Genomic DNA, 10613 nt, shown 5'->3' with positions numbered 1-10613 from the left:
TACATTTACCACCTCCCCCCGTGCTCAGCCCTGCCCCGTCGGTAAGTTTGCAAAGGCAAGTGCTCAGGATGCCAGGCTCATCTGTCCACCGAGGGCCTGTGTCCGAGGATGGTGTCAGTCGTGACAGGATGTGCCACCATCCTTCCCGGCCAGCTCGGGACCAGAGGTGCATCCCCCAAGGTGTACCAGTCTCTGGCTGGACAGCAGTGAGAAGAGGTAACATGAATGAGGCAAACAGCTGTATGTAGAGGGAGAGGCAGCTTCATGGCTGAGACAGCTGCAGAATCAGATTTTGCAGCCCCGGCCTTTGCTGTTGTTTTCCACATAAACATAAAGGTTTTTGCCCGTGGTCTGTTGGGTTTTCTGGGAGCCTGGCCTGAGTCCCCGGGATCTGCTTCACAGTTATGCTGAATTTAACCATCTGGTATGTGAGTGTCTGTTTGCTCTCTATACACCGAAGATGTTTTGCAGGTCTAAGCATGTTAGAAATACAAGCCTTGAGTGTCAGAATTGCTCACTCAGTGACTGTAGTTTTTTGCTTTAATCTATCTTGGTTTCCCATATTAAAAAGATGTGAATAACAGTATCCTTTATCTTACAGATTACTGTAGTGATGAGAACCATAAAAGAACCTGAGAGAAAAGAAATTATTTCCTCTGTGATTTGAAAGTGTGTGGTGATGCTCTAGAGAACGAGGGCAGAAAGAGGAGTTTGTGTGTTAATTTTAGCAAAGCTTCAGTGGGGAAAAAAATGTGACCAGGTCAGTTGCAAATACAGATTGATCTAATTAGAGATTGATGCATATTAGCACTAGAAGACATTTTTAGTTACCGTAGACCACTTAGTTCTAATAATTTCTAAATTCTGCTTTGCTTATTGTGTTTTTAATACTGCATTTTGTGAGTAATTTCCTAGGTTTTCTTTCCCTTAAGAAAAGTGCCAAAAAGCAGGTAGGCAGCCTAGGATAGCGTATGTGTGTCACCATCCTTCATCAGCTAGATTCATAATGTAACACCCGGGACTCTGCTGTCAGAGTCCCCTGCTGAGGGTAACCAGTGGTCGTAGGTCGTGGCTGTGGTCTGTGTTGCTGTACTTGCTCATATCCCTTGTGTTGTCTGGTCACCAGGAGAGGCTGAGAAGAATGTGGACATGGCCTAGCAAACACCTACTGAAAATGCACACAGTGCATTGGACATTTGACCAAATGCAGGTTGACTTTTCATGGGGGCAGCAAAAGGCACCCCTCATGTCAGATTTCAGATCTGTCACTGGGAGATGGAAGGCCATTACAGCCTTTCAAGTTTGCCAGATACCTATTGCCATTGGGAGACAGCATTTTCCCTGGTTTTGTTCTGAAAACAGCTCAAGTATTTTGGCCAAGTTCTTCTAATCCCAGTCTGCCTCTTTCTGCACCCCTCACTCAGAGGTAACTTCTGCAGCACATGGAACAAAATTTAACCTGAGGCAGACATTCAACTTGGAAAATTTCAACCGAAACAGTCAAAGTCTGGCCAAGTTACAAGCAGCTGGAAGCAGCATCTTGCATTGGAAATGTTCAGCAGCTGCCTAATAGGCGATGCTACAAGCTTCATCAGTCCTGTGTATATGTTTATGTACATGGAAATATGCTGCTGAATTACAATATTACTTGGTTGATTACCTGGTCTACTAACTGATTTTTTGTTGGGTTGTTGTTGTTGTTGTTTTTCACTAGAGAATGGAACTTGAACATCTTTGGCTAATGCTATGAATTATTTTCCTTACTCACGTTGTTGTTTTCCTGGCTGAAAATCTGAAAACTTTAAAATGGAGCCTCTGAAATAAATGACAAGCCAGGGCTTATTCGTTCTGAATCTTTCAAAATGACTTAACAATTGTTAAAGACCAGTTTACAGTAGAACTAAAGCAAATTGCTTCCCAGTGTTTTGAATTGTAAAAAACCCACATCTCCCAAATTCCTAAGCTATTAATCAACTGCTCTATTGTAGCAGACTCACCCTATATTGTGTCCCTGATATATCTATTAAGTCTGCAGTAAAGTGTGAGTTTAAAACAATTGTGCCATGGAGTCACTGTGGAATAAATACCACAAACATTGGCAAAGTTGCTTCATAAATCTTTCTTAGTTTAGAGAGAAACTTAGGCATGCCTTTATTCTATGGGAGTGCATCTGTTTCTTATGAGGTTCCCTGGGGGCTGGATCTTGATGTAAGGCTGGTTAATATCAATGTATTCACAGCTTTTGTGATGATACTGCATCATTACCAGCATGTCATGTGCAGGTTTGTGCACGTGTGGAACAAGTTACTAGTACACCATACTCCAAATAATTTTTAAATTATCAGCATTCATCAGAAGGCATTTTTCATGCAGCCACATACAAAAGAATCGAGATTGGGGTTACACCAGCAGGATAGGAGACTGTCCTCAAACTGGTAATTTATTGAAAGAAGGCTTAAGAATTTGTGCAGAGAATCATCTCAACGGGAGTTTTCATTGCAGTGCTGCGACTGAAGTGTGGTCTTTGGCTGTGTAGCAATATAAATACTGCACAGAAATAGGAAAGTACGTGGCATTAGTAAGATCACAGGAATTCCATGTCTGGTTTTGCTGCTCACATGTGAGGAAGGATGTGAAATATTAATTAGAGCACAGTGACAAAAGTGATCCAGGGTATGGAGACCAGGTGTCACAATCGCAGATTGTACATCTGAGAGAGGAAATGATGCCCATATGTATCATACATGTGTGTAAGGAAAATACATGATATTTACTTGACCATCCAGTGTCAGAGGTGAAGTTAGGCATATTGTACTTTGAAATAATAAGTAGCAACTAGGGCATTAAAGGATTGTAGTGGATTTGCAGTTGCTGGGAGTGTTTAAAGTGGGATGGGGTTTCCTTTTGAAAGATGTGCTTTCACTTGCTTTGGTGGAGGATGTTTCCAGTGTGTGTAGAAGGGGGAAGGACTGTACTCCATTCACCTGCATTTTTCCCTAGATTGAAAAAACAAGATTACTTGCCGTGCTTTCCATGTGTTGTAGCACATGTTGCTACCTTGACAAGATTACAGTAGAATGCCATACTTCAGAACTTGGCTGGTTTTCTCTTGGGTCAGGAGGACCATTTTTTCTTGGCACCTAATTTGACTTCTGGGAGTGTGAATAATTATTGTGTACTTTCCTCTATAGCATCAACATCTGGTGGCAGCTGGTGACAGGATATCAGGTCCTCACTTTACAGAGTCCCCTCCTATTCCCAGGTTGGTGTATCATCTTTCTTTGTTCAGGATACTGTCAGTTATATTCAGGGATGAAAAAATTTTTCCTGCCTTTAGATAGGCAAGGACATCGCTCACTGTTCAGAAGTCAGCTGCTCAGTGCTCTCCCCTTAACCATCTCTCTGTCCTTGGGGCATTCCTTTCCTGCAGCCACATCTGCTGCAGGGAATGGGCACATGGCCTGGCAGCACAGCACCCCTGGCAGTGACTAAAACAACAGAGGTTATGTCGGTGAAATCATTTTGTAACCTGAAACACGACTGACTGCCTGAATCAAGTTGAAGCATTACCTGCAATGCTCCTTTTCAGGCAGCTTCACAATAAACCTGAAGGTTTAATTTGGCCTGGGAATTGAACTTGAGCCTAGATAGCTGTGAGATGATGCTTTATAATTCCATAGTCCATTCTTTTTGATATAATAACCGGACACTTTTTTTCCTCTGGCAGCTGAACTAGGACAAATATACTCTAAAGTGTTGAACTATTTCTCTCTGTGAAAATCTTAATTTTACTGCATGTACTCTAGCATATATGGTATCAAAAGTCTGATGTTCAATCTTTCACTCAGTGGTTTGGTTTGGCTTTTTCATTCACACTTTAAGGTATCCTGTGAATGTTTTAAGGTGATAAAACACTTTCCATATAGGATGAGTTTACTGGAAATTTTCTTGTTGAGAACAACTGAAACTTGAGGAGACGAAGTTCTTGTAAGTCACTGTCTTTAGACTTGAAAGCATGTATATATGAGTGTTTCCACTGACTTGGAAATACTCAAGCACTCCTCTCAAATATGATTTTTAAATACATTTTCCTCATCTGCCCTATTGAGATGTCATGTTTGAGAAAATAATGACGGTACAGCCTTCTAGGGTTTGGCCTATATGCCTGTTGCTGCGTTCATTGGAGTTAATAATAATGCACTATTGATTTCTAGGACTTGCAGGAGCCAACTTAATAACAAAAGTATAAATCAGATGTTTTCAGTTTTCAAGAGCTCCAGTTAGGCTATTTAATTTTGTCTCAGAAAATGGCAGAATCAGACAATAAATCTGGAATTCTATTTTGCTGTTTCAGTACTTGGATAAAACTTGTGTTAATATAAAATGATAATGAATATTGCTGCATTGTGTCTGTTTTGAAAGTGCAGTCATGGGTTGTAGTTTGCCACTTTGTGACATCTTTTACTGTGTTTGTAATATTTAGTGAGTCTCATTCCCTTCCTGGTTGTGAGGTGAAACAATGTTTGAGGCTGAGATTAAATTTGTCAAAATTGGTAAGTGTCCATCTCAGAGGTGTATCAAATTTGAATACTGTTAAATAGTTGAGCTATATAGCTGACTGTTCGTGTGCTTAACAGCACAAATTTATGTGTGTAGGATAATTATGCACCCAAACAACTGAATTAACAAATGCTGGAAATAGTAGTAGGACTGTGTTATCTGTCAGGTTTGATTTTTCCCCCTCACCACAGCCAAGTGTCACTATAATCAGAATAGTCAAGAGTTAGGTGTTTTTATGGAATGCATTACTCTGTACCTGCTGTGCAAACTTCCCATTTGGTCCCTAATCCAGCACACCTGTGGCCAGTGAAGATGTAATTTTGCCCACTCTCCAGAATTTAACTTCCTTCTTTTATTTGTATGAGTGTACAGAAATCTTTTTTTCTTGTTAAAACCTAGTACTAAAACGCACTTGTGTACTTTAGGTAGTGGATATCCTGGTCTTTTTCCTCCATGAATACAATAGTGACATTAAGCAGTTACATTGTCTGGAGTTTCTGGCGATGCAGGCATCAACAAAATTTAATGAGGTGTTTCAGCTTGCTTGACCTTGTTCTGTGACTCATTTGCGTGCCATATATTCAGGTAGGAAGCCAAGCACTCTCCAAGTCCTGGCAGAAGGTTGCTCACATGGTATCTGCTGCTGCAGCTTCTGTTTCAGCATCTGCTGCTGCCCAGAGAAGCACTGCCACTGTGCCATTTCCAGCAGCTTGCACATTAGTCTGCATTGGACAATTCTGGGGTGTGTTTGGGCTCTTCGGGGAAGGGGCATGAGCTGGTGGTGGAGCAGTAGAACTGTTGGTGGAAAAGCTGTAGGATTCTGCAACTTGCTGCAGACCTTCAAAGACCTTTTTCAGGCAAGGGGGTGTTGAACAGCATTCTGGTTTCTGTTCTCTGCTCTTTCATTCCGTTAGGAGGGGAAGTTCAAGGTCTGTTGTTTTTAAGGTGCACTGTTGATCAAGAGAATTACAGCAGATATGTTTGTTTTAAGGGAAACTGAGGGTGGACTTTGTCACCAGTCAGAGGTGACGAGGTTATGCCATCCAGTGTCATGGGATTTGGTATTTTTTAAGATAAATGACAAGGGAAGTGGTGTTGGTATTGTGGGCAAGAGGACAGCAAGACTAGTCAGAAAAGGATGGTGACAGTACTTAGTGTTCATGTACTGCCATAAGAACACTGACTGATCCAACTTTGTCATTGCTGAATCCAACATCCAGTTACGTTGTGATAATAATGTGCTGTGTAATGAACAATGACTCTCTAGAGCATAGTCCATAGCTCTGATGTCTGCTTGTCTTCTGCATCAGTCACCGCCCCTCCCAGCAGCTTGTCACTCATCTTCTGCTTGCATTTGCTACCCCTGACCTGCCAGCTGAACACAGGAATCCTTCTGTTTCTGCCAGAATTGTTTTGCTTAATTTATCTGGTTAAAACAGTAGATTTATTTCACTCAAAATGGACTGGGGAGCTTAGGTGGCAAAGCTGAGGCAGGTTCTGGTAACTGTGCCGAGAAACTGCTGGGGGAAGGGTTAAGGAAATCAGTGGTGTGTTAGTTGAGATATTGGAAATGAGATGCATCTGCAGAATCTGGAACTGTAAACCTTTCTCCAACCTTGTGCTGGCAGACCTGTGCTAGCATTTTACTTTTATGTTTCCCTCTGGTAGAGGGGAATTATACCCATGTAATTTTGTGCAGAGAATAGATCCCTTAGCACCTGATTACCTCCACTGAAGTAGAGCTGAGTTCTTTTCCTTTGTGTTTGAATTTCCATGTGCTCTGTGCAGCTGTCTTTCACTGGATGCCTTTTTAAATGAAACCTTCATCATAAGCCATCTAAAACAAACCTTGGGGGTTTGTTTTCAGATTTTCTTAGTTGACTCAATTGTGTGGGTTAACAGATTTGGTTAAAAAGATTACTAAGAGTTTTTCAAATTCAGTTTTCAAATGTTAATATTATCATGTAGTAAAACTTGGCAACCATTACAGGTGCAATATTTTAATGAATGAACGAGCTGGTTTCTGACCATAAGTATACTACAGCCATGATGGTGAGAGACAGAAATACACTTTTATATTCTTTGCAAATGACCGTTTATGAAAATTTTCCAGGATGCATCTATTGATGTTAAATTGTCTTCATGTCCTTAAGTTTGCTGGTATGCTTTTATCGTTATTGTACTCTTTTGGGAGGGGAGGAGGTGGTCGATCATTGTGTACCTCATTTGAGGTGAATTATTGCAAACACATTACCAAATGTCTGATGTAGCTGCTTGCTTTGCCTCTGGATGTACATTTTAGGGCAATCTAAAGCTGAGGCCAGACAGAACAGATTTTCAAGACAGCATGTTTTCAGGATGTTGTTGGCATAAAAGGTCTTTGTGTGTTTTCTGTGAGAAAATCGTTGTGTTAACCTTTGTAGATACTGTGTTTTGTCCCTCTGAAATAAAAGCTGCATCAGAAATGGCGGTTCGTAGTCTCTGTTTTATCGTCGCTGTGTGGCTAGCAGCTGAAAGATCAAATCATACATGAGGCTGTTACTGTACAAGCCCTCTCACTGTGTTTACCAGGTAGGTGGGTTTTTTTCTTCTTTTCCCAAATCTGTACACACTAGTCAAAGAAAACTACTAATTTCATGTTTTCCTGAAGGAAAAAAAAAAGTATTTTTAGAGAGAATGCCTTTACTGTGGAGAATTACTGCAAAATACTGTGTACTTCTTCACATACTTTAAGATTCAGACTAGGTTTCAGGTCTCATGTCTTTGCATCAACACCTGTCAAGAATATTACTTATATTTTTAGTTCTTTAATCCTCTAGGTCACATGCATTCACACTTTCCTTGTTTCAGATTGACATCAAGACATGTAGCAACATTAAATGTAGTTAGACACTAGTTTGTTGGAGTTTCTGGTTTATGATGTGGTGGATAACCATATCAAATCTCTTCTTCTTTTTTTTGGAGATGGAACATGTATGTTCAGAAACAAGTTTCCATTCTGTATGTGTTACTATCAGACTGAGCAGTAGTCATGCTATAGGTGTTTCAATAGGCAGAAGTATTTGTGCAGGTGTGGTTTAAGGGAGAAAATGCGTAGTTGTGGTTCTTTTGCATAGCACTGTGTTCACATTTGCAGGATGACTGATTGAGCAGAGAAACCTATCCTAAATGGGAAGTATTAGGGAAGCCACTGAATTTGGATACTGTGTTAAAGAAGTTGGAGGACGGATATGAGAAGGTGGCATTATGAGCACTGTCCCTGGTACTTTGTTGTTTGTGTGCTCCCTCTTTCTTACCTAGTTTCATTTTTAAACCACGGCTTTCAGTTTGTTACTGAACTGGAGACACGTAAAAATAAAAATTCTGAAGGCTTTTGTTTTTCCTTTTCACCGTTCTGGGGAAGAATCCCTTTTTTGGGATTACTGGTTTCATCTGCCAGAAAAATATTACTTACCATCTCCAGGTAAGCAGGAAGGAAATGACAATTGTATGTGGATTCTGACTGGAACATGATCAGAGCTTGGGTGGCTTAAACCAGATGTCCCCATGCTTTTGCTCTGGAGAGCCACCACAATCAAATTTTATCATCTTTGTTATAAAATGTATCTTGAATGTTCATTTATATGCCTGAAGAATAGGGAATAGGGCTGGGAATGAAAGAAAATAAGGTAAAACAAATGAGAAAGGGAAGGAAGTAGAAAAAGGCAATCCAAACTAGCTTTCTCCTTCTAACTGTAAGGATATGAGCCAGGGAAATGAGATGCAGAAGAAATTGAATAGTCCCACTGGTAAAGTGGTAAAGTGATAATTTAAACTCCTATTGAATAAGTGGGAGCTAGATCAGTGCTTGCAGAAGAATGTTGAGTTTAATTCATTACCCATGGTGAGACATTTACATACCTCTCATCCAGTTTAGTGTGTGGATATTTGTTTACTGAAGGATTTTTTGGTGTCCTTTTTAAGAACCAAGTGTTACCTTTTGCTAAATATGAGAAAAATGGACTCAAATCTGAATGCTGCTACCAAATAACATTGAAGACCAGTCACCTGTAATTACAGTTTAAATTTCTTTCCCCTTTTCTCCTGAACATTGTGTTAGTGTGATGTAGTTTTTGATGAGGAGGCTAAGCGCATGAAGTGTGGACAAGCAGTTTTTTCACCTAATTTATTATCAGATTTTCTAAGTGAATGGTAGCCATCAGTGAAGCACCAGAACTTTCCCAGTTGGATATGACCAAGAGTTCAAACTCAAGATCTTCCAATTCCTTGTAGACTTACTTTGCAGTGCTTTACAAATGAAAAGAAAGGTACAGAAAGCCCCGAGCAACTCTCTGGGGAGTCAGGTGTGGTTGTTACCTTGGGATTAGTGCCAGTGATCAGATCCAAGGGGAAAGTAATGGGGAAAGTGAGTCAATAAAGCCGTATCAAGGATGTGGAGAAAGATTTTTTTCCTGCCCCCTTCTTTGTTTTATCTCAGTAGTGATATTTGCTCTTATTTTTTCCCAGAGGATTTCAACTGTTTGTACTTTTGGTGTTTAATAAAAGTGAAAATAAATGGATGACAAGGAGATATCTTTTTGGGGCTTTGCTTGCACAGCTAGCAAAAATGTATTTCTGCTCTGCTCAGAGTCAGAGAGATGGTCTGGATGAACAGGTGTTCAAAGTCAGGTTGGGTGGGGCTTTGAGCAACCTGATCTAGTGTAAGAAGTCCCTATCCATGGTGAACAGGGTGGACTAGATGATCTTTGAAGGTCCCTTCCAACTCAAACTATTCTGTGATGTTGATGGTGTGTCAAGAGAGGAGCTTTGTAACAAAACAAAACGACAGTAGTCCAGTAGAGAAGGACTTGGGGGTTCTTGTGGATGAGAAGCTGGACATGAGCCTACAAGTGTGCATTTGCAGCCCGGAAGGCTGATGGAATCCTGGGCTGCAGCAAAACCAGTGTGGCCAGCAGGGTGAGGGAGGCGATTCTTCCCCTCTGGAGACCCCAGCTGCAGTTCTGCATCCAGCTCTGGCGTCCTCAGCAAAAAAAAAGGCATGGACCTGTTGGAGCAGCTCCAGAGGAGGGCCATGAAGGTGATCAGGTGGCTAGAGCACCTCTTCTGCAAAGTCAGGCTGAGAGAGCCTGGAAAAGAGAAGGCTCCAAGGAGACCTTGTTGTGACTTACAGAAAGGAGGGAAAGGGACTTTTTATACTGTCAGATAGTGACAAGAGGCAATGGTTTTAAACTGAAAATGGGCCAACACAACTACTAAATGATTATATGCTGTTTCCCCCATTCCTCTGTTTTGCTTTGTCTATGTAGATTAACAGCTTTTTGCTGCATTAACTCTGACTTGCAGATCCTCAGATCAGATGTTCAGCTTGCTCCTTTCTGCCTATAAGCATGAATTGTTCCCTGGGTATTGTACCTGTCGATTTGTACCCAAAGTAAAGTGCTCTCTCCTCTGTTTTCTCCCTATATGGTATCCAGCTGCCATTTCACCACAAAAATGCAAATCTGCATTTTCTGATGATGCAGGTAGCATTTTTCCTGTTTGCTCTGTGGTGAATTTTCCAATGTGTTGTATAATTTTGTTCTGTAAATCCTGTAAATCTGTACCTCCAAATCTGACTTTTGTTGGAATGGTGCATGAATAATATACTTGGGTAACTTTGAAAACATTCACTGGATAATGTTATATATTGACTAGAAAGAGGACATTTAGTATATTTTAGTCTATTAAGGAAAATTAGTATATTTTCAGAAAGTTAAGTAGAAATAATGCACCTAACACTGTTACAATCACCTGGAACCAGAACCCTGAGATAGATTATTTAGGATCTTCTGGGAAAGTAGCAGCCTGCTGCATGCAAGTAAGGATTAGCAATAAAAGAATTAAAGGGTGCTTGTTTAGGGTAGGGGAGTTCATTTTCTCATAAAACTGAGTAGCAGGAAGTAAGCTGCTCCTAGCTTATGCAAAGCAGCAAAGGTTCATATCATAAAACCAAGAGGCCTGAGGATGAGAGCAATTAATGAAAAAAACCCCCCAAAAGTAATTTTCTTTTCTCT

At 40.7% G+C, this 10613-nt stretch overlaps 1 protein-coding gene across 1 annotated transcript in view; it reads left to right on the top strand.

Moving 5' to 3' along the window:
• The first annotated feature begins 3201 nt into the window (after window positions 1-3201).
• ELF1 (E74 like ETS transcription factor 1) overlaps window positions 3202-10613 on the top strand; it is an 88500-nt gene continuing 81088 nt past the window's right edge. Inside the window, exon 1 of the mRNA XM_017733563.1 lies at window positions 3202-3262. The gene's annotated coding sequence lies outside the window, so the exon portion shown is untranslated. The remainder of the gene's footprint in view (window positions 3263-10613) is intronic.

Source organism: Corvus brachyrhynchos, unplaced genomic scaffold (assembly GCF_000691975.1).
Source record: "Corvus brachyrhynchos isolate BGI_N302 unplaced genomic scaffold, ASM69197v1 scaffold202, whole genome shotgun sequence".
Lineage (NCBI taxonomy): Eukaryota > Metazoa > Chordata > Aves > Passeriformes > Corvidae > Corvus > Corvus brachyrhynchos.
Note: the sequence above shows the minus strand (reverse complement) of the source record. Positions and strands in the feature narration are given on the sequence as shown.